Source organism: Electrophorus electricus, chromosome 13, assembly GCF_041902795.1.
Source record: "Electrophorus electricus isolate QZ-2024a chromosome 13, ASM4190279v1, whole genome shotgun sequence".
Taxonomy (NCBI): Eukaryota; Metazoa; Chordata; class Actinopteri; order Gymnotiformes; family Gymnotidae; genus Electrophorus; species Electrophorus electricus.
Window position 1 is genome coordinate 27,415,460 of NC_137509.1, and position 24,819 is coordinate 27,440,278.

Consider the following 24,819-nt stretch of genomic DNA (forward strand, 5'->3'; position numbering starts at 1 on the left):
TAAGATTTTATTGCATTCCTTTAATTTATGTTCAAGCTATCATGCTTAAATTTGAAGTGCAGTGAATCATTAAATCAAACTATCTGTTAGTTTTTATTGCATCACTTTAATTTACTTTCAAGCTGACATGCTTCTATGTGCAGTGCACAGAATAAATAGAAATCTTTTTGCACCAGTGAATAGCAGGTGCTGTAAGATTTTATTGCATCCCTTTAATTTATGTTCAAGCTATCATGCTCAAATTTGAAGTGCAGTGAATCATTAAGTCAAACTATCTGTTAGCAACTGGGAATAGCAGATGCTGTAGGTATTTGTTGCATCCCTTTAATTTATGTTCAAGCTATCATGCTCAAATTTGAAGAGCAGTGAATCATTAAATCAAACTATCTGTTAGCACCTGGGAATAGCAGATGCTGTAAGTTTTTATTGCATCACTTTAATTTACTCTCCAACTGACATGCGTGAATGTGACGTGCAGTGATTAATAAAAAATCTGTCTGTTAGTGCCTCTGAATCCAAGATGTTGTAAGCTTTTATTGCATCATTTTAATTTACTTTCAAGCTAACATTCTAGAATGTCAAGTGCAGTGATTAAATAAAAAAATTGTCAGATTGGTCTTTGATCATATTTGCTATGAATAGGCAATTAGAGTAAGTGTTTAAGGCTTACGGCCACACCAGTTTGAGAACGCCCAATCTCATCTGACCTTTGAAACTAAGCAAATTTGGACCTGGATAGTACTGAGGTGGGACCCTACCTAGGAATACCAGCTGCTGTAGGCTTTTCTTGCATCACTTTAATTTACTTTCAAGCTGACATGCTCAAATGTGAAGTGCAGTGATTAAGAAAAAAAACTATCTGTTAGGACCTGGGAATAGCAGATGCTGTAGGTATTTGTTGCATCACTTTAATTTACTCTGCAACTGACATGCTTCTATGTGAAGTGCATAGATTAAATAGAAATCTTTTTGCACCAGGGAATAGCAGGTGCTCTAAGATTTTATTGCATTCCTTTAATTTATGTTCAAGCTATCATGCTTAAATTTGAAGTGCAGTGAATCATTAAATCAAACTATCTGTTAGTTTTTATTGCATCACTTTAATTTACTTTCAAGCTGACATGCTTCTATGTGCAGTGAACAGAATAAATAGAAATCTTTTTGCACCAGGGAATAGCAGGTGCTGTAAGATTTTATTGCATCCCTTTAATTTATGTTCAAGCTATCATGCTCAAATTTGAAGTGCAGTGAATCATTAAGTCAAACTATCTGTTAGCAACTGGGAATAGCAGATGCTGTAGGTATTTGTTGCATCACTTTAATTTATGTTCAAGCTATCATGCTCAAATTTGAAGTGCAGTGAATCATTAAATCAAACTATCTGTTAGCACCTGGGAATAGCAGATGCTGTAGGTCTTTGTTGCATCACTTTAATTTACTCTGCAACTGACATGCTTCTATGTGAAGTGCATAGAATAAATAGAAATCTTTTTGCACCAGGGAATAGCAGGTGCTCTAAGATTTTATTGCATTCCTTTAATTTATGTTCAAGCTATCATGCTTAAATTTGAAGTGCAGTGAATCATTAAATCAAACTATCTGTTAGTTTTTATTGCATCACTTTAATTTACTTTCAAGCTGACATGCTTCTATGTGCAGTGCACAGAATAAATAGAAATCTTTTTGCACCAGGGAATAGCAGGTGCTGTAAGATTTTATTGCATCACTTTAATTTACTCTCCAACTGACATGCGTGAATGTGAAGTGCAGTGATTAATAAAAAATCTGTCTGTTAGTGCCTCTGAATCCCAGATGTTGTAAGCTTTTATTGCATCATTTTAATTTACTTTCAAGCTAACATTCTAGAATGTCAAGTGCAGTGATTAAATAAAAACAATTGTCAGATTGGTCTTTGATCATATTTGCTATGAATAGGCAATTAGAGTAAGTGTTTAAGGCTTACGGCCACACCAGTTTGAGAACTCCCAATCTCATCTGACCTTTGAAACTAAGCATATTTGGACCTGGATAGTACTGAGGTGGGACCCTACCTAGAGAATACCAGCTACTGTAGGCTTTTCTTGCATCACTTTAATTTACTTTCAAGCTGACATGCTCAAATGTGAAGTGCAGTGATTAATAAAAAAAACTATCTGTTAGCACCTGGGAATAGCAGATGCTGTAGGTATTTGTTGCATCACTTTAATTTACTCTGCAACTGACATGCTTCTATGTGAAGTGCATAGATTAAATAGAAATCTTTTTGCACCAGGGAATAGCAGGTGCTCTAAGATTTTATTGCATTCCTTTAATTTATGTTCAAGCTATCATGCTCAAATTTGAAGTGCAGTGAATCATTAAATCAAACTATCTGTTAGTTTTTATTGCATCACTTTAATTTACTTTCAAGCTGACATGCTAGGATGTGAAGTGCAGTGATTAATAAAAAAAACTATCTGTTAGCACCTGGGAATAGCAGATGCTGTAGGTATTTGTTGCATCACTTTAATTTACTTTCAAGCTGACATGCTTCTATGTGCAGTGCACAGAATAAATAGAAATCTTTTTGCACCAGTGAATAGCAGGTGCTGTAAGATTTTATTGCATCCCTTTAATTTATGTTCAAGCTATCATGCTCAAATTTGAAGTGCAGTGAATCATTAAGTCAAACTATCTGTTAGCAACTGGGAATAGCAGATGCTGTAGGTATTTGTTGCATCCCTTTAATTTATGTTCAAGCTATCATGCTCAAATTTGAAGAGCAGTGAATCATTAAATCAAACTATCTGTTAGCACCTGGGAATAGCAGATGCTGTAAGTTTTTATTGCATCACTTTAATTTACTCTCCAACTGACATGCGTGAATGTGACGTGCAGTGATTAATAAAAAATCTGTCTGTTAGTGCCTCTGAATCCCAGATGTTGTAAGCTTTTATTGCATCATTTTAATTTACTTTCAAGCTAACATTCTAGAATGTCAAGTGCAGTGATTAAATAAAAAAAATTGTCAGATTGGTCTTTGATCATATTTGCTATGAATAGGCAATTAGAGTAAGTGTTTAAGGCTTACGGCCACACCAGTTTGAGAACGCCCAATCTCATCTGACCTTTGAAACTAAGCAAATTTGGACCTGGATAGTACTGAGGTGGGACCCTACCTAGGAATACCAGCTGCTGTAGGCTTTTCTTGCATCACTTTAATTTACTTTCAAGCTGACATGCTCAAATGTGAAGTGCAGTGATTAATAAAAAAACTATCTGTTAGGACCTGGGAATAGCAGATGCTGTAGGTATTTGTTGCATCACTTTAATTTACTCTGCAACTGACATGCTTCTATGTGAAGTGCATAGATTAAATAGAAATCTTTTTGCACCAGGGAATAGCAGGTGCTCTAAGATTTTATTGCATTCCTTTAATTTATGTTCAAGCTATCATGCTTAAATTTGAAGTGCAGTGAATCATTAAATCAAACTATCTGATAGTTTTTATTGCATCACTTTAATTTACTTTCAAGCTGACATGCTTCTATGTGCAGTGCACAGAATAAATAGAAATCTTTTTGCACCAGGGAATAGCAGGTGCTGTAAGATTTTATTGCATCCCTTTAATTTATGTTCAAGCTATCATGCTCAAATTTGAAGTGCAGTGAATCATTAAGTCAAACTATCTGTTAGCAACTGGGAATAGCAGATGCTGTAGGTATTTGTTGCATCACTTTAATTTATGTTCAAGCTATCATGCTCAAATTTGAAGTGCAGTGAATCATTAAATCAAACTATCTGTTAGCACCTGGGAATAGCAGATGCTGTAGGTATTTGTTGCATCACTTTAATTTACTCTGCAACTGACATGCTTCTATCTGAAGTGCACAGATTAAATAGAAATCTTTTTGCACCAGGGAATAGCAGGTGCTGTAAGATTTTATTGTATCCCTTTAATTTATGTTCAGGCTATCAGGCTCAAATTTGAAGTGCAGTGAATCATTAAATCAAACTATCTGTTAGCACCTGGGAATAGCAGTTGCTGTAAGTTTTTATTGCATCACTTTAATTTACTCTCCAACTGACATGCGTGAATGTGAAGTGCAGTGATTAATAAAAAATCTGTCTGTTAGTGCCTCTGAATCCCAGATGTTGTAAGCTTTTATTGCATCATTTTAATTTACTTTCAAGCTAACATTCTAGAATGTCAATTGCAGTGATTAAATAAAAACAATTGTCAGATTGGTCTTTGATCATATTTGCTATGAATAGGCAATTAGAGTAAGTGTTTAAGGCTTACGGCCACACCAGTTTGAGAACTCCCAATCTCATCTGACCTTTGAAACTAAGCAAATTTGGACCTGGATAGTACTGAGGTGGGACCCTACCTAGAGAATACCAGCTGCTGTAGGCTTTTCTTGCATCACTTTAATTTACTTTCAAGCTGACATGCTCAAATGTGAAGTGCAGTGATTAATAAAAAAAACTATCTGTTAGCACCTGGGAATAGCAGATGCTGTAGGTATTTGTTGCATCACTTTAATTTACTTTCAAGCTGACATGCTTCTATGTGCAGTGCACAGAATAAATAGAAATCTTTTTGCACCAGGGAATAGCAGGTGCTGTAAGATTTTATTGCATCCCTTTAATTTATGTTCAAGCTATCATGCTCAAATTTGAAGTGCAGTGAATCATTAAGTCAAACTATCTGTTAGCAACTGGGAATAGCAGATGCTGTAGGTATTTGTTGCATCACTTTAATTTACTCTGCAACTGACATGCTTCTATGTGAAGTGCATAGATTAAATAGAAATCTTTTTGCACCAGGGAATAGCAGGTGCTCTAAGATTTTATTGCATTCCTTTAATTTATGTTCAAGCTATCATGCTCAAATTTGAAGTGCAGTGAATCATTAAATCAAACTATCTGTTAGTTTTTATTGCATCACTTTAATTTACTTTCAAGCTGACATGCTCAATTGTGAAGTGCAGTGATTAATAAAAAAAACTATCTGTTAGCACCTGGGAATAGCAGATGCTGTAGGTATTTGTTGCATCACTTTAATTTACTTTCAAGCTGACATGCTTCTATGTGCAGTGCACAGAATAAATAGAAATCTTTTTGCACCAGGGAATAGCAGGTGCTGTAAGATTTTATTGCATCCCTTTAATTTATGTTCAAGCTATCATGCTCAAATTTGAAATGCAGTGAATCATTAAGTCAAACTATCTGTTAGCAACTGGGAATAGCAGATGCTGTAGGTATTTGTTGCATCACTTTAATTTATGTTCAAGCTATCATGCTCAAATTTGAAGTGCAGTGAATCATTAAATCAAACTATCTGTTAGCACTTGGGAATAGCAGATGCTGTAGGTATTTGTTGCATCACTTTAATTTACTCTGCAACTGACATGCTTCTATCTGAAGTGCACAGATTAAATAGAAATCTTTTTGCACCAGGGAATAGCAGGTGCTGTAAGATTTTATTGTATCCCTTTAATTTATGTTCAGGCTATCAGGCTCAAATTTGAAGTGCAGTGAATCATTAAATCAAACTATCTGTTAGCACCTGGGAATAGCAGATGCTGTAAGTTTTTATTGCATCACTTTAATTTACTCTCCAACTGACATGCGTGAATGTGAAGTGCAGTGATTAATAAAAAATCTGTCTGTTAGTGCCTCTGAATCCCAGATGTTGTAAGCTTTTATTGCATCATTTTAATTTACTTTCAAGCTAACATTCTAGAATGTCAAGTGCAGTGATTAAATAAAAAAAATTGTCAGATTGGTCTTTGATCATATTTGCTATGAATAGGCAATTAGAGTAAGTGTTTAAGGCTTACGGCCACACCAGTTTGAGAACGCCCAATCTCATCTGACCTTTGAAACTAAGCAAATTTGGACCTGGATAGTACCTAGGTGGGACCCTACCTAGGAATACCAGCTGCTGTAGGCTTTTCTTGCATCACTTTAATTTACTTTCAAGCTGACATGCTCAAATGTGAAGTGCAGTGATTAAGAAAAAAAACTATCTGTTAGCACCTGGGAATAGCAGATGCTGTAGGCATTTGTTGCATCACTTTAATTTACTCTGCAACTGACATGCTTCTATGTGAAGTGCATAGATTAAATAGAAATCTTTTTGCACCAGGGAATAGCAGGTGCTCTAAGATTTTATTGCATTCCTTTAATTTATGTTCAAGCTATCATGCTCAAATTTGAAGTGCAGTGAATCATTAAATCAAACTATCTGTTAGTTTTTATTGCATCACTTTAATTTACTTTCAAGCTGACATGCTCAATTGTGAAGTGCAGTGATTAATAAAAAAAACTATCTGTTAGCACCTGGGAATAGCAGATGCTGTAGGTATTTGTTGCATCACTTTAATTTACTTTCAAGCTGACATGCTTCTATGTGCAGTGCACAGAATAAATAGAAATCTTTTTGCACCAGGGAATAGCAGGTGCTGTAAGATTTTATTGCATCCCTTTAATTTATGTTCAAGCTATCATGCTCAAATTTGAAGTGCAGTGAATCATTAAGTCAAACTATCTGTTAGCAACTGGGAATAGCAGATGCTGTAGGTATTTGTTGCATCACTTTAATTTATGTTCAAGCTATCATGCTCAAATTTGAAGTGCAGTGAATCATTAAATCAAACTATCTGTTAGCACCTGGGAATAGCAGATGCTGTAGGTATTTGTTGCATCACTTTAATTTACTCTGCAACTGACATGCTTCTATCTGAAGTGCACAGATTAAATAGAAATCTTTTTGCACCAGGGAATAGCAGGTGCTGTAAGATTTTATTGTATCCCTTTAATTTATGTTCAGGCTATCAGGCTCAAATTTGAAGTGCCGTGAATCATTAAATCAAACTATCTGTTAGCACCTGGGAATAGCAGATGCTGTAAGTTTTTATTGCATCACTTTAATTTACTCTCCAACTGACATGCGTGAATGTGAAGTGCAGTGATTAATAAAAAATCTGTCTGTTAGTGCCTCTGAATCCCAGATGTTGTAAGATTTTATTGCATCATTTTAATTTACTTTCAAGCTAACATTCTAGAATGTCAAGTGCAGTGATTAAATAAAAAAAATTGTCAGATTGGTCTTTGATCATATTTGCTATGAATAGGCAATTAGAGTAAGTGTTTAAGGCTTACGGCCACACCAGTTTGAGAACGCCCAATCTCATCTGACCTTTGAAACTAAGCAAATTTGGACCTGGATAGTACTGAGGTGGGACCCTACCTAGGAATACCAGCTGCTGTAGGCTTTTCTTGCATCAATTTAATTTACTTTCAAGCTGACATGCTCAAATGTGAAGTGCAGTGATTAATAAAAAAAACTATCTGTTAGCACCTGGGAATAGCAGATGCTGTAGGTATTTGTTGCATCACTTTAATTTACTCTGCAACTGACATGCTTCTATGTGAAGTGCATAGATTAAATAGAAATCTTTTTGCACCAGGGAATAGCAGGTGCTCTAAGATTTTATTGCATTCCTTTAATTTATGTTCAAGCTATCATGCTCAAATTTGAAGTGCAGTGAATCATTAAACCAAACTATCTGTTAGTTTTTATTGCATCACTTTAATTTACTTTCAAGCTGACATGCTCAATTGTGAAGTGCAGTGATTAATAAAAAAAACTATCTGTTTGCACCTGGGAATAGCAGATGCTGTAGGTATTTGTTGCATCACTTTAATTTACTTTCAAGCTGACATGCTTCTATGTGCAGTGCACAGAATAAATAGAAATCTTTTTGCACCAGGGAATAGCAGGTGCTGTAAGATTTTATTGCATCCCTTTAATTTATGTTCAAGCTATCATGCTCAAATTTGAAGTGCAGTGAATCATTAAGTCAAACTATCTGTTAGCAACTGGGAATAGCAGATGCTGTAGGTATTTATTGCATCACTTTAATTTATGTTCAAGCTATCATGCTCAAATTTGAAGTGCAGTGAATCATTAAATCAAACTATCTGTTAGCACCTGGGAATAGCAGATGCTGTAGGTATTTGTTGCATCACTTTAATTTACTCTGCAACTGACATGCTTCTATCTGAAGTGCACAGATTAAATAGAAATCTTTTTGCACCAGGGAATAGCAGGTGCTCTAAGATTTTATTGCATTCCTTTAATTTATGTTCAAGCTATCATGCTCAAATTTGAAGTGCAGTGAATCATTAAATCAAACTATCTTTTAGTTTTTATTGCATCACTTTAATTTACTTTCAAGCTGACATGCTCAATTGTGAAGTGCAGTGATTAATAAAAAAAACTATCTGTTAGCACCTGGGAATAGCAGATGCTGTAGGTATTTGTTGCATCACTTTAATTTACTTTCAAGCTGACATGCTTCTATGTGCAGTGCACAGAATAAATAGAAATCTTTTTGCACCAGGGAATAGCAGGTGCTGTAAGATTTCATTGCATCCCTTTAATTTATGTTCAAGCTATCATGCTCAAATTTGAAGTGCAGTGAATCATTAAGTCAAACTATCTGTTAGCAACTGGGAATAGCAGATGCTGTAGGTATTTGTTGCATCACTTTAATTTATGTTCAAGCTATCATGCTCAAATTTGAAGTGCAGTGAATCATTAAATCAAACTATCTGTTAGCACCTGGGAATAGCAGATGCTGTAGGTATTTGTTGCATCACTTTAATTTACTCTGCAACTGACATGCTTCTATCTGAAGTGCACAGATTAAATAGAAATCTTTTTGCACCAGGGAATAGCAGGTGCTGTAAGATTTTATTGTATCCCTTTAATTTATGTTCAGGCTATCAGGCTCAAATTTGAAGTGCCGTGAATCATTAAATCAAACTATCTGTTAGCACCTGGGAATAGCAGATGCTGTAAGTTTTTATTGCATCACTTTAATTTACTCTCCAACTGACATGCGTGAATGTGAAGTGCAGTGATTAATAAAAAATCTGTCTGTTAGTGCCTCTGAATCCCAGATGTTGTAAGCTTTTATTGCATCATTTTAATTTACTTTCAAGCTAACATTCTAGAATGTCAAGTGCAGTGATTAAATAAAAAAAATTGTCAGATTGGTCTTTGATCATATTTGCTATGAATAGGCAATTAGAGTAAGTGTTTAAGGCTTACGGCCACACCAGTTTGAGAACGCCCAATCTCATCTGACCTTTGAAACTAAGCAAATTTGGACCTGGATAGTACTGAGGTGGGACCCTACCTAGGAATACCAGCTGCTGTAGGCTTTTCTTGCATCACTTTAATTTACTTTCAAGCTGACATGCTCAAATGTGAAGTGCAGTGATTAATAAAAAAAACTATCTGTTAGCACCTGGGAATAGCAGATGCTGTAGGTATTTGTTGCATCACTTTAATTTACGCTGCAACTGACATGCTTCTATGTGAAGTGCACAGATTAAATAGAAATATTTTTGCACCAGGGAATAGCAGGTGCTCTAAGATTTTATTGCATTCCTTTAATTTATGTTCAAGCTATCATGCTCAAATTTGAAGTGCAGTGAATCATTAAATCAAACTATCTGTTAGTTTTTATTGCATCACTTTAATTTACTTTCAAGCTGACATGCTCAATTGTGAAGTGCAGTGATTAATAAAAAAAACTATCTGTTAGCACCTGGGAATAGCAGATGCTGTAGGTATTTGTTGCATCACTTTAATTTACTTTCAAGCTGACATGCTTCTATGTGCAGTGCACAGAATAAATAGAAATCTTTTTGCACCAGGGAATAGCAGGTGCTGTAAGATTTTATTGCATCCCTTTAATTTATGTTCAAGCTATCATGCTCAAATTTGAAGTGCAGTGAATCATTAAGTCAAACTATCTGTTAGCAACTGGGAATAGCAGATGCTGTAGGTATTTATTGCATCACTTTAATTTATGTTCAAGCTATCATGCTCAAATTTGAAGTGCAGTGAATCATTAAATCAAACTATCTGTTAGCACCTGGGAATAGCAGATGCTGTAGGTATTTGTTGCATCACTTTAATTTACTCTGCAACTGACATGCTTCTATCTGAAGTGCACAGATTAAATAGAAATCTTTTTGCACCAGGGAATAGCAGGTGCTCTAAGATTTTATTGCATTCCTTTAATTTATGTTCAAGCTATCATGCTCAAATTTGAAGTGCAGTGAATCATTAAATCAAACTATCTGTTAGTTTTTATTGCATCACTTTAATTTACTTTCAAGCTGACATGCTCAATTGTGAAGTGCAGTGATTAATAAAAAAAACTATCTGTTAGCACCTGGGAATAGCAGATGCTGTAGGTATTTGTTGCATCACTTTAATTTACTTTCAAGCTGACATGCTTCTATGTGCAGTGCACAGAATAAATAGAAATCTTTTTGCACCAGGGAATAGCAGGTGCTGTAAGATTTCATTGCATCCCTTTAATTTATGTTCAAGCTATCATGCTCAAATTTGAAGTGCAGTGAATCATTAAGTCAAACTATCTGTTAGCAACTGGGAATAGCAGATGCTGTAGGTATTTGTTGCATCACTTTAATTTATGTTCAAGCTATCATGCTCAAATTTGAAGTGCAGTGAATCATTAAATCAAACTATCTGTTAGCACCTGGGAATAGCAGATGCTGTAGGTATTTGTTGCATCACTTTAATTTACTCTGCAACTGACATGCTTCTATCTGAAGTGCACAGATTAAATAGAAATCTTTTTGCACCAGGGAATAGCAGGTGCTGTAAGATTTTATTGTATCCCTTTAATTTATGTTCAGGCTATCAGGCTCAAATTTGAAGTGCCGTGAATCATTAAATCAAACTATCTGTTAGCACCTGGGAATAGCAGATGCTGTAAGTTTTTATTGCATCACTTTAATTTACTCTCCAACTGACATGCGTGAATGTGAAGTGCAGTGATTAATAAAAAATCTGTCTGTTAGTGCCTCTGAATCCCAGATGTTGTAAGCTTTTATTGCATCATTTTAATTTACTTTCAAGCTAACATTCTAGAATGTCAAGTGCAGTGATTAAATAAAAAAAATTGTCAGATTGGTCTTTGATCATATTTGCTATGAATAGGCAATTAGAGTAAGTGTTTAAGGCTTACGGCCACACCAGTTTGAGAACGCCCAATCTCATCTGACCTTTGAAACTAAGCAAATTTGGACCTGGATAGTACTGAGGTGGGACCCTACCTAGGAATACCAGCTGCTGTAGGCTTTTCTTGCATCACTTTAATTTACTTTCAAGCTGACATGCTCAAATGTGAAGTGCAGTGATTAATAAAAAAAACTATCTGTTAGCACCTGGGAATAGCAGATGCTGTAGGTATTTGTTGCATCACTTTAATTTACGCTGCAACTGACATGCTTCTATGTGAAGTGCACAGATTAAATAGAAATATTTTTGCACCAGGGAATAGCAGGTGCTCTAAGATTTTATTGCATTCCTTTAATTTATGTTCAAGCTATCATGCTCAAATTTGAAGTGCAGTGAATCATTAAATCAAACTATCTGTTAGTTTTTATTGCATCACTTTAATTTACTTTCAAGCTGACATGCTCAATTGTGAAGTGCAGTGATTAATAAAAAAAACTATCTGTTAGCACCTGGGAATAGCAGATGCTGTAGGTATTTGTTGCATCACTTTAATTTACTTTCAAGCTGACATGCTTCTATGTGCAGTGCACAGAATAAATAGAAATCTTTTTGCACCAGGGAATAGCAGGTGCTGTAAGATTTTATTGCATCCCTTTAATTTATGTTCAAGCTATCATGCTCAAATTTGAAGTGCAGTGAATCATTAAGTCAAACTATCTGTTAGCAACTGGGAATAGCAGATGCTGTAGGTATTTATTGCATCACTTTAATTTATGTTCAAGCTATCATGCTCAAATTTGAAGTGCAGTGAATCATTAAATCAAACTATCTGTTAGCACCTGGGAATAGCAGATGCTGTAGGTATTTGTTGCATCACTTTAATTTACTCTGCAACTGACATGCTTCTATCTGAAGTGCACAGATTAAATAGAAATCTTTTTGCACCAGGGAATAGCAGGTGCTCTAAGATTTTATTGCATTCCTTTAATTTATGTTCAAGCTATCATGCTCAAATTTGAAGTGCAGTGAATCATTAAATCAAACTATCTGTTAGTTTTTATTGCATCACTTTAATTTACTTTCAAGCTGACATGCTCAATTGTGAAGTGCAGTGATTAATAAAAAAAACTATCTGTTAGCACCTGGGAATAGCAGATGCTGTAGGTATTTGTTGCATCACTTTAATTTACTTTCAAGCTGACATGCTTCTATGTGCAGTGCACAGAATAAATAGAAATCTTTTTGCACCAGGGAATAGCAGGTGCTGTAAGATTTTATTGCATCCCTTTAATTTATGTTCAAGCTATCATGCTCAAATTTGAAGTGCAGTGAATCATTAAGTCAAACTATCTGTTAGCAACTGGGAATAGCAGATGCTGTAGGTATTTGTTGCATCACTTTAATTTATGTTCAAGCTATCATGCTCAAATTTGAAGTGCAGTGAATCATTAAATCAAACTATCTGTTAGCACCTGGGAATAGCAGATGCTGTAGGTATTTGTTGCATCACTTTAATTTACTCTGCAACTGACATGCTTCTATCTGAAGTGCACAGATTAAATAGAAATCTTTTTGCACCAGGGAATAGCAGGTGCTGTAAGATTTTATTGTATCCCTTTAATTTATGTTCAGGCTATCAGGCTCAAATTTGAAGTGCCGTGAATCATTAAATCAAACTATCTGTTAGCACCTGGGAATAGCAGATGCTGCAAGTTTTTATTGCATCACTTTAATTTACTCTCCAACTGACATGCGTGAATGTGAAGTGCAGTGATTAATAAAAAATCTGTCTGTTAGTGCCTCTGAATCCCAGATGTTGTAAGCTTTTATTGCATCATTTTAATTTACTTTCAAGCTAACATTCTAGAATGTCAAGTGCAGTGATTAAATAAAAAAAATTGTCAGATTGGTCTTTGATCATATTTGCTATGAATAGGCAATTAGAGTAAGTGTTTAAGGCTTACGGCCACACCAGTTTGAGAACGCCCAATCTCATCTGACCTTTGAAACTAAGCAAATTTGGACCTGGATAGTACTGAGGTGGGACCCTACCTAGGAATACCAGCTGCTGTAGGCTTTTCTTGCATCACTTTAATTTACTTTCAAGCTGACATGCTCAAATGTGAAGTGCAGTGATTAATAAAAAAAACTATCTGTTAGCACCTGGGAATAGCAGATGCTGTAGGTATTTGTTGCATCACTTTAATTTACGCTGCAACTGACATGCTTCTATGTGAAGTGCACAGATTAAATAGAAATATTTTTGCACCAGGGAATAGCAGGTGCTCTAAGATTTTATTGCATTCCTTTAATTTATGTTCAAGCTATCATGCTCAAATTTGAAGTGCAGTGAATCATTAAATCAAACTATCTGTTAGTTTTTATTGCATCACTTTAATTTACTTTCAAGCTGACATGCTCAATTGTGAAGTGCAGTGATTAATAAAAAAAACTATCTGTTAGCACCTGGGAATAGCAGATGCTGTAGGTATTTGTTGCATCACTTTAATTTACTTTCAAGCTGACATGCTTCTATGTGCAGTGCACAGAATAAATAGAAATCTTTTTGCACCAGGGAATAGCAGGTGCTGTAAGATTTTATTGCATCCCTTTAATTTATGTTCAAGCTATCATGCTCAAATTTGAAGTGCAGTGAATCATTAAGTCAAACTATCTGTTAGCAACTGGGAATAGCAGATGCTGTAGGTATTTGTTGCATCACTTTAATTTATGTTCAAGCTATCATGCTCAAATTTGAAGTGCAGTGAATCATTAAATCAAACTATCTGTTAGCACCTGGGAATAGCAGATGCTGTAGGTATTTGTTGCATCACTTTAATTTACTCTGCAACTGACATGCTTCTATCTGAAGTGCACAGATTAAATAGAAATCTTTTTGCACCAGGGAATAGCAGGTGCTGTAAGATTTTATTGTATCCCTTTAATTTATGTTCAGGCTATCAGGCTCAAATTTGAAGTGCAGTGAATCATTAAATCAAACTATCTGTTAGCACCTGGGAATAGCAGATGCTGTAAGGTTTTATTGCATCACTTTAATTTACTCTCCAACTGACATGCGTGAATGTGACGTGCAGTGATTAATAAAAAATCTGTCTGTTAGTGCCTCTGAATCCCAGATGTTGTAAGCTTTTATTGCATCATTTTAATTTACTTTCAAGCTAACATTCTAGAATGTCAAGTGCAGTGATTAAATAAAAAAAATTGTCAGATTGGTCTTTGATCATATTTGCTATGAATAGGCAATTAGAGTAAGTGTTTAAGGCTTACGGCCACACCAGTTTGAGAACGCCCAATCTCATCTGACCTTTGAAACTAAGCAAATTTGGACCTGGATAGTACTGAGGTGGGACCCTACCTAGGAATACCAGCTGCTGTAGGCTTTTCTTGCATCAATTTAATTTACTTTCAAGCTGACATGCTCAAATGTGAAGTGCAGTGATTAATAAAAAAAACTATCTGTTAGCACCTGGGAATAGCAGATGCTGTAGGTATTTGTTGCATCACTTTAATTTACTCTGCAACTGACATGCTTCTATGTGAAGTGCATAGATTAAATAGAAATCTTTTTGCACCAGGGAATAGCAGGTGCTCTAAGATTTTATTGCATTCCTTTAATTTATGTTCAAGCTATCATGCTCAAATTTGAAGTGCAGTGAATCATTAAACCAAACTATCTGTTAGTTTTTATTGCATCACTTTAATTTACTTTCAAGCTGACATGCTCAATTGTGAAGTGCAGTGATTAATAAAAAAAACTATCTGTTTGCACCTGGGAATAGCAGATGCTGTAGGTATTTGTTGCATCACTTTAATTTACTTTCAAGCTGACATGCTTCTATGTGCAGTGCACAGAATAAATAGAAATCTTTTTGCACCAGGGAATAGCAGGTGCTGTAAGATTTTATTGCATCCCTTTAATTTATGTTCAAGCTATCATGCTCAAATTTGAAGTGCAGTGAATCATTAAGTCAAACTATCTGTTAGCAACTGGGAATAGCAGATGCTGTAGGTATTTATTGCATCACTTTAATTTATGTTCAAGCTATCATGCTCAAATTTGAAGTGCAGTGAATCATTAAATCAAACTATCTGTTAGCACCTGGGAATAGCAGATGCTGTAGGTATTTGTTGCATCACTTTAATTTACTCTGCAACTGACATGCTTCTATCTGAAGTGCACAGATTAAATAGAAATCTTTTTGCACCAGGGAATAGCAGGTGCTCTAAGATTTTATTGCATTCCTTTAATTTATGTTCAAGCTATCATGCTCAAATTTGAAGTGCAGTGAATCATTAAATCAAACTATCTGTTAGTTTTTATTGCATCACTTTAATTTACTTTCAAGCTGACATGCTCAATTGTGAAGTGCAGTGATTAATAAAAAAAACTATCTGTTAGCACCTGGGAATAGCAGATGCTGTAGGTATTTGTTGCATCACTTTAATTTACTTTCAAGCTGACATGCTTCTATGTGCAGTGCACAGAATAAATAGAAATCTTTTTGCACCAGGGAATAGCAGGTGCTGTAAGATTTTATTGCATCCCTTTAATTTATGTTCAAGCTATCATGCTCAAATTTGAAGTGCAGTGAATCATTAAGTCAAACTATCTGTTAGCACCTGGGAATAGCAGATGCTGTAGGTATTTGTTGCATCACTTTAATTTACTCTGCAACTGACATGCTTCTATGTGAAGTGCATAGATTAAATAGAAATCTTTTTGCACCAGGGAATAGCAGGTGCTCTAAGATTTTATTGCATTCCTTTAATTTATGTTCAAGCTATCATGCTCAAATTTGAAGTGCAGTGAATCATTAAATCAAACTATCTGTTAGTTTTTATTGCATCACTTTAATTTACATTCAAGCTGACATGCTCAATTGTGAAGTGCAGTGATTAATAAAAAAAACTATCTGTTAGCACCTGGGAATAGCAGATGCTGTAGGTATTTGTTGCATCACTTTAATTTACTTTCAAGCTGACATGCTTCTATGTGCAGTGCACAGAATAAATAGAAATCTTTTTGCACCAGGGAATAGCAGGTGCTGTAAGATTTTATTGCATCCCTTTAATTTATGTTCAAGCTATCATGCTCAAATTTGAAGTGCAGTGAATCATTAAGTCAAACTATCTGTTAGCAACTGGGAATAGCAGATGCTGTAGGTATTTGTTGCATCACTTTAATTTATGTTCAAGCTATCATGCTCAAATTTGAAGTGCAGTGAATCATTAAATCAAACTATCTGTTAGCACCTGGGAATAGCAGATGCTGTAGGTATTTGTTGCATCACTTTAATTTACTCTGCAACTGACATGCTTCTATCTGAAGTGCACAGATTAAATAGAAATCTTTTTGCACCAGGGAATAGCAGGTGCTGTAAGATTTTATTGTATCCCTTTAATTTATGTTCAGGCTATCAGGCTCAAATTTGAAGTGCCGTGAATCATTAAATCAAACTATCTGTTAGCACCTGGGAATAGCAGATGCTGTAAGTTTTTATTGCATCACTTTAATTTACTCTCCAACTGACATGCGTGAATGTGAAGTGCAGTGATTAATAAAAAATCTGTCTGTTAGTGCCTCTGAATCCCAGATGTTGTAAGCTTTTATTGCATCATTTTAATTTACTTTCAAGCTAACATTCTAGAATGTCAAGTGCAGTGATTAAATAAAAAAAATTGTCAGATTGGTCTTTGATCATATTTGCTATGAATAGGCAATTAGAGTAAGTGTTTAAGGCTTACGGCCACACCAGTTTGAGAACGCCCAATCTCATCTGACCTTTGAAACTAAGCAAATTTGGACCTGGATAGTACTGAGGTGGGACCCTACCTAGGAATACCAGCTGCTGTAGGCTTTTCTTGCATCACTTTAATTTACTTTCAAGCTGACATGCTCAAATGTGAAGTGCAGTGATTAATAAAAAAAACTATCTGTTAGCACCTGGGAATAGCAGATGCTGTAGGTATTTGTTGCATCACTTTAATTTACTCTGCAACTGACATGCTTCTATGTGAAGTGCATAGATTAAATAGAAATATTTTTGCACCAGGGAATAGCAGGTGCTCTAAGATTTTATTGCATTCCTTTAATTTATGTTCAAGCTATCATGCTCAAATTTGAAGTGCAGTGAATCATTAAATCAAACTATCTGTTAGTTTTTATTGCATCACTTTAATTTACTTTCAAGCTGACATGCTCAATTGTGAAGTGCAGTGATTAATAAAAAAAACTATCTGTTAGCACCTGGGAATAGCAGATGCTGTAGGTATTTGTTGCATCACTTTAATTTACTTTCAAGCTGACATGCTTCTATGTGCAGTGCACAGAATAAATAGAAATCTTTTTGCACCAGGGAATAGCAGGTGCTGTAAGATTTTATTGCATCCCTTTAATTTATGTTCAAGCTATCATGCTCAAATTTGAAGTGCAGTGAATCATTAAGTCAAACTATCTGTTAGCAACTGGGAATAGCAGATGCTGTAGGTATTTGTTGCATCACTTTAATTTACTCTGCAACTGACATGCTTCTATGTGAAGTGCATAGATTAAATAGAAATCTTTTTGCACCAGGGAATAGCAGGTGCTGTAAGATTTTATTGCATCCCTTTAATTTATGTTCAAGCTATCATGCTCAAATTTGAAGTGCAGTGAATCATTAAGTCAAACTATCTGTTAGCAACTGGGAATAGCAGATGCTGTAAGTTTTTATTGCATCACTTTAATTTACTCTCCAACTGACATGCGTGAATGTGAAGTGCAGTGATTAATAAAAAATCTGTCTGTTAGTGCCTCTGAATCCCAGATGTTGTAAGCTTTTATTGCATCATTTTAATTTACTTTCAAGCTAACATTCTAGAATGTCAAGTGCAGTGATTAAATAAAAAAAATTGTCAGATTGGTCTTTGATCATATTTGCTATGAATAGGCAATTAGAGTAAGTGTTTAACGCTTACGGCCACACCAGTTTGAGAACGCCCAATCTCATCTGACCTTTGAAACTAAGCAAATTTGGACCTGGATAGTACTGAGGTGGGACCCTACCTAGGAATACCAGCTGCTGTAGGCTTTTCTTGCATCACTTTAATTTACTTTCAAGCTGACATGCTCAAATGTGAAGTGCAGTGATTAATAAAAAAAACTATCTGTTAGCACCTGGGAATAGCAGATGCTGTAGGTATTTGTTGCATCACTTTAATTTACTCTGCAACTGACATGCTTCTATGTGAAGTGCATAGATTAAATAGAAATATTTTTGCACCAGGGAATAGCAGGTGCTCTAAGATTTTATTGCATTCCTTTAATTTATGTTCAAGCTATCATGCTCAAATTTGAAGTGCAGTGAATCATTAAATCAAACTATCTGTTAGAACCTGAGAATAGCAGATGCTGTAAGTTTTTATTGCATCCCTTTAATTTATGTTCAGGCTATCATGCTCAAATTTGAAGTGCAGTGAATCATTAAATCAAACTATCTGTTAGCACCTGGGAATAGCAGATGCTGTAGGTATTTGTTGCATCACTTTAATTTACTCTGCAACTGACATGCTTCTATCTGAAGTGCACAGATTAAATAGAAATCTTTTTGCACCAGGGAATAGCAGGTGCTGTAAGATTTTATTGCATTCCTTTAATTTATGTTCAAGCTATCATGCTCAAATTTGAAGTGCAGTGAATCATTAAATCAAACTATCTGTTAGTTTTTATTGCATCACTTTAATTTACTTTCAAGCTGACATGCTCAATTGTGAAGTGCAGTGATTAATAAAAAAACTATCTGTTAGCACCTGGGAATAGCAGATGCTGTAGGTATTTGTTGCATCACTTTAATTTACTTTCAAGCTGACATGCTTCTATGTGCAGTGCACAGAATAAATAGAAATCTTTTTGCACCAGGGAATAGCAGGTGCTGTAAGATTTTATTGCATCCCTTAAATTTATGTTCAAGCTATCATGCTCAAATTTGAAGTGCAGTGAATCATTAAGTCAAACTATCTGTTAGCAACTGGGAATAGCAGATGCTGTAGGTATTTATTGCATCACTTTAATTTATGTTCAAGCTATCATGCTCAAATTTGAAGTGTAGTGAATCATTAAATCAAACTATCTGTTAGCACCTGGGAATAGCAGATGCTGTAGGTATTTGTTGCATCACTTTAATTTACTCTGCAACTGACATGCTTCTATCTGAAGTGTACAGATTAAATAGAAATCTTTTTGCACCAGGGAATAGCAGGTGCTCTAAGATTTTATTGCATTCCTTTAATTTATGTTCAAGCTATCATGCTCAAATTTGAAGTGCAGTGAATCATTAAATCAAACTATCTGTTAGAACCTGCGAATAGCAGATGCTGTAAGTTTTTATTGCATCCCTTTAATTTATGTTCAGGCTATCATGCTCAAATTTGAAGTGCAGTGAATCATTAAATCAAACTATCTGTTAGCACCTGGGAATAGCAGATGCTGTAGGTATTTGTTGCATCACTTTAATTTACTCTGCAACTGACATGCTTCTATCTGAAGTGTACAGATTAAATAGAAATCTTTTTGCACCAGGGAATAGCAGGTGCTCTAAGATTTTATTGCATTCCTTTAATTTATGTTCAAGCTATCATGCTCAAATTTGAAGTGCAGTGAATCATTAAATCAAACTATCTGTTAGAACCTGCGAATAGCAGATGCTGTAAGTTTTTATTGCATCCCTTTAATTTATGTTCAGGCTATCATGCTCAAATTTGAAGTGCAGTGAATCATTAAATCAAACTATCTGTTAGCACCTGGGAATAGCAGATGCTGTAGGTATTTGTTGCATCACTTTAATTTACTCTGCAACTGACATGCTTCTATCTGAAGTGCACAGATTAAATAGAAATCTTTTTGCACCAGGGAATAGCAGGTGCTGTAAGATTTTATTGCATTCCTTTAATTTATGTTCAAGCTATCATGCTCAAATTTGAAGTGCAGTGAATCATTAAATCAAACTATCTGTTAGTTTTTATTGCATCACTTTAATTTACTTTCAAGCTGACATGCTCAATTGTGAAGTGCAGTGATTAATAAAAAAACTATCTGTTAGCACCTGGGAATAGCAGATGCTGTAGGTATTTGTTGCATCACTTTAATTTACTTTCAAGCTGACATGCTTCTATGTGCAGTGCACAGAATAAATAGAAATCTTTTTGCACCAGGGAATAGCAGGTGCTGTAAGATTTTATTGCATCCCTTTAATTTATGTTCAAGCTATCATGCTCAAATTTGAAGTGCAGTGAATCATTAAGTCAAACTATCTGTTAGCAACTGGGAATAGCAGATGCTGTAGGTATTTATTGCATCACTTTAATTTATGTTCAAGCTATCATGCTCAAATTTGAAGTGCAGTGAATCATTAAATCAAACTATCTGTTAGCACCTGGGAATAGCAGATGCTGTAGGTTTTTGTTGCATCACTTTAATTTACTCTGCAACTGACATGCTTCTATCTGAAGTGTACAGATTAAATAGAAATCTTTTTGCACCAGGGAATAGCAGGTGCTCTAAGATTTTATTGCATTCCTTTAATTTATGTTCAAGCTATCATGCTCAAATTTGAAGTGCAGTGAATCATTAAATCAAACTATCTGTTAGTTTTTATTGCATCACTTTAATTTACTTTCAAGCTGACATGCTCAATTGTGAAGTGCAGTGATTAATAAAAAAAACTATCTGTTAGCACCTGGGAATAGCAGATGCTGTAGGTATTTGTTGCATCACTTTAATTTACTTTCAAGCTGACATGCTTCTATGTGCAGTGCACAGAATAAATAGAAATCTTTTTGCACCAGGGAATAGCAGGTGCTGTAAGATTTTATTGCATCCCTTTAATTTATGTTCAAGCTATCATGCTCAAATTTGAAGTGCAGTGAATCATTAAGTCAAACTATCTGTTAGCAACTGGGAATAGCAGATGCTGTAGGTATTTGTTGCATCACTTTAATTTACTCTGCAACTGACATGCTTCTATGTGAAGTGCATAGATTAAATAGAAATCTTTTTGCACCAGGGAATAGCAGGTGCTGTAAGATTTTATTGCATCCCTTTAATTTATGTTCAAGCTATCATGCTCAAATTTGAAGTGCAGTGAATCATTAAGTCAAACTATCTGTTAGCAACTGGGAATAGCAGATGCTGTAAGTTTTTATTGCATCACTTTAATTTACTCTCCAACTGACATGCGTGAATGTGAAGTGCAGTGATTAATAAAAAATCTGTCTGTTAGTGCCTCTGAATCCCAGATGTTGTAAGCTTTTATTGCATCATTTTAATTTACTTTCAAGCTAACATTCTAGAATGTCAAGTGCAGTGATTAAATAAAAAAAATTGTCAGATTGGTCTTTGATCATATTTGCTATGAATAGGCAATTAGAGTAAGTGTTTAACGCTTACGGCCACACCAGTTTGAGAACGCCCAATCTCATCTGACCTTTGAAACTAAGCAAATTTGGACCTGGATAGTACTGAGGTGGGACCCTACCTAGGGATACCAGCTGCTGTAGGCTTTTCTTGCATCACTTTAATTTACTTTCAAGCTGACATGCTCAAATGTGAAGTGCAGTGATTAATAAAAAAAACTATCTGTTAGCACCTGGGAATAGCAGATGCTGTAGGTATTTGTTGCATCACTTTAATTTACTCTGCAACTGACATGCTTCTATGTGAAGTGCATAGATTAAATAGAAATCTTTTTGCACCAGGGAATAGCAGGTGCTCTAAGATTTTATTGCATTCCTTTAATTTATGTTCAAGCTATCATGCTCAAATTTGAAGTGCAGTGAATCATTAAATCAAACTATCTGTTAGAACCTGCGAATAGCAGATGCTGTAAGTTTTTATTGCATCCCTTTAATTTATGTTCAGGCTATCATGCTCAAATTTGAAGTGCAGTGAATCATTAAATCAAACTATCTGTTAGCACCTGGGAATAGCAGATGCTGTAGGTATTTGTTGCATCACTTTAATTTACTCTGCAACTGACATGCTTCTATCTGAAGTGCACAGATTAAATAGAAATCTTTTTGCACCAGGGAATAGCAGGTGCTGTAAGATTTTATTGCATTCCTTTAATTTATGTTCAAGCTATCATGCTCAAATTTGAAGTGCAGTGAATCATTAAATCAAACTATCTGTTAGTTTTTATTGCATCACTTTAATTTACTTTCAAGCTGACATGCTCAATTGTGAAGTGCAGTGATTAATAAAAAAACTATCTGTTAGCACCTGGGAATAGCAGATGCTGTAGGTATTTGTTGCATCACTTTAATTTACTTTCAAGCTGACATGCTTCTATGTGCAGTGCACAGAATAAATAGAAATCTTTTTGCACCAGGGAATAGCAGGTGCTGTAAGATTTTATTGCATCCCTTAAATTTATGTTCAAGCTATCATGCTCAAATTTGAAGTGCAGTGAATCATTAAGTCAAACTATCTGTTAGCAACTGGGAATAGCAGATGCTGTAGGTATTTATTGCATCACTTTAATTTATGTTCAAGCTATCATGCTCAAATTTGAAGTGTAGTGAATCATTAAATCAAACTATCTGTTAGCACCTGGGAATAGCAGATGCTGTAGGTATTTGTTGCATCACTTTAATTTACTCTGCAACTGACATGCTTCTATCTGAAGTGTACAGATTAAATAGAAATCTTTTTGCACCAGGGAATAGCAGGTGCTCTAAGATTTTATTGCATTCCTTTAATTTATGTTCAAGCTATCATGCTCAAATTTGAAGTGCAGTGAATCATTAAATCAAACTATCTGTTAGAACCTGCGAATAGCAGATGCTGTAAGTTTTTATTGCATCCCTTTAATTTATGTTCAGGCTATCATGCTCAAATTTGAAGTGCAGTGAATCATTAAATCAAACTATCTGTTAGCACCTGGGAATAGCAGATGCTGTAGGTATTTGTTGCATCACTTTAATTTACTCTGCAACTGACATGCTTCTATCTGAAGTGTACAGATTAAATAGAAATCTTTTTGCACCAGGGAATAGCAGGTGCTCTAAGATTTTATTGCATTCCTTTAATTTATGTTCAAGCTATCATGCTCAAATTTGAAGTGCAGTGAATCATTAAATCAAACTATCTGTTAGAACCTGCGAATAGCAGATGCTGTAAGTTTTTATTGCATCCCTTTAATTTATGTTCAGGCTATCATGCTCAAATTTGAAGTGCAGTGAATCATTAAATCAAACTATCTGTTAGCACCTGGGAATAGCAGATGCTGTAGGTATTTGTTGCATCACTTTAATTTACTCTGCAACTGACATGCTTCTATCTGAAGTGCACAGATTAAATAGAAATCTTTTTGCACCAGGGAATAGCAGGTGCTGTAAGATTTTATTGCATTCCTTTAATTTATGTTCAAGCTATCATGCTCAAATTTGAAGTGCAGTGAATCATTAAATCAAACTATCTGTTAGTTTTTATTGCATCACTTTAATTTACTTTCAAGCTGACATGCTCAATTGTGAAGTGCAGTGATTAATAAAAAAACTATCTGTTAGCACCTGGGAATAGCAGATGCTGTAGGTATTTGTTGCATCACTTTAATTTACTTTCAAGCTGACATGCTTCTATGTGCAGTGCACAGAATAAATAGAAATCTTTTTGCACCAGGGAATAGCAGGTGCTGTAAGATTTTATTGCATCCCTTTAATTTATGTTCAAGCTATCATGCTCAAATTTGAAGTGCAGTGAATCATTAAGTCAAACTATCTGTTAGCAACTGGGAATAGCAGATGCTGTAGGTATTTATTGCATCACTTTAATTTATGTTCAAGCTATCATGCTCAAATTTGAAGTGCAGTGAATCATTAAATCAAACTATCTGTTAGCACCTGGGAATAGCAGATGCTGTAGGTATTTGTTGCATCACTTTAATTTACTCTGCAACTGACATGCTTCTATCTGAAGTGTACAGATTAAATAGAAATCTTTTTGCACCAGGGAATAGCAGGTGCTCTAAGATTTTATTGCATTCCTTTAATTTATGTTCAAGCTATCATGCTCAAATTTGAAGTGCAGTGAATCATTAAATCAAACTATCTGTTAGTTTTTATTGCATCACTTTAATTTACTTTCAAGCTGACATGCTCAATTGTGAAGTGCAGTGATTAATAAAAAAAACTATCTGTTAGCACCTGGGAATAGCAGATGCTGTAGGTATTTGTTGCATCACTTTAATTTACTTTCAAGCTGACATGCTTCTATGTGCAGTGCACAGAATAAATAGAAATATTTTTGCACCAGGGAATAGCAGGTGCTGTAAGATTTTATTGCATCCCTTTAATTTATGTTCAAGCTATCATGCTCAAATTTGAAGTGCAGTGAATCATTAAGTCAAACTATCTGTTAGCAACTGGGAATAGCAGATGCTGTAGGTATTTGTTGCATCACTTTAATTTACTCTGCAACTGACATGCTTCTATGTGAAGTGCATAGATTAAAAAGAAATCTTTTTGCACCAGGGAATAGCAGGTGCTCTAAGATTTTATTGCATTCCTTTAATTTATGTTCAAGCTATCATGCTCAAATTTGAAGTGCAGTGAATCATTAAATCAAACTATCTGTTAGTTTTTATTGCATCACTTTAATTTACTTTCAAGCTGACATGCTCAATTGTGAAGTGCAGTGATTAATAAAAAAAAACTATCTGTTAGCACCTGGGAATAGCAGATGCTGTAGGTATTTGTTGCATCACTTT

General features: G+C 35.0%; 10 pseudogenes; all 10 read left to right on the plus strand.

Moving 5' to 3' along the window:
* The first annotated feature begins 664 nt into the window (after positions 1 to 664).
* LOC145645786 (5S ribosomal RNA) lies at positions 665 to 783 on the plus strand (annotated as a pseudogene).
* A 2,281-nt stretch (positions 784 to 3,064) lies between these two features.
* Positions 3,065 to 3,183, plus strand: LOC145645787 (5S ribosomal RNA; annotated as a pseudogene).
* Positions 3,184 to 5,819: 2,636 nt separating this feature from the next.
* Positions 5,820 to 5,938, plus strand: LOC145645945 (5S ribosomal RNA; annotated as a pseudogene).
* A 1,205-nt stretch (positions 5,939 to 7,143) lies between these two features.
* Positions 7,144 to 7,262, plus strand: LOC145645788 (5S ribosomal RNA; annotated as a pseudogene).
* Positions 7,263 to 9,100: 1,838 nt separating this feature from the next.
* Positions 9,101 to 9,219, plus strand: LOC145645789 (5S ribosomal RNA; annotated as a pseudogene).
* Positions 9,220 to 11,057: 1,838 nt separating this feature from the next.
* On the plus strand, positions 11,058 to 11,176 carry LOC145645790 (5S ribosomal RNA; annotated as a pseudogene).
* A 1,838-nt stretch (positions 11,177 to 13,014) lies between these two features.
* LOC145645791 (5S ribosomal RNA) lies at positions 13,015 to 13,133 on the plus strand (annotated as a pseudogene).
* Positions 13,134 to 14,338: 1,205 nt separating this feature from the next.
* LOC145645792 (5S ribosomal RNA) lies at positions 14,339 to 14,457 on the plus strand (annotated as a pseudogene).
* A 2,359-nt stretch (positions 14,458 to 16,816) lies between these two features.
* On the plus strand, positions 16,817 to 16,935 carry LOC145645793 (5S ribosomal RNA; annotated as a pseudogene).
* Positions 16,936 to 18,028: 1,093 nt separating this feature from the next.
* Positions 18,029 to 18,147, plus strand: LOC145645794 (5S ribosomal RNA; annotated as a pseudogene).
* Positions 18,148 to 24,819: the final 6,672 nt, after the last annotated feature.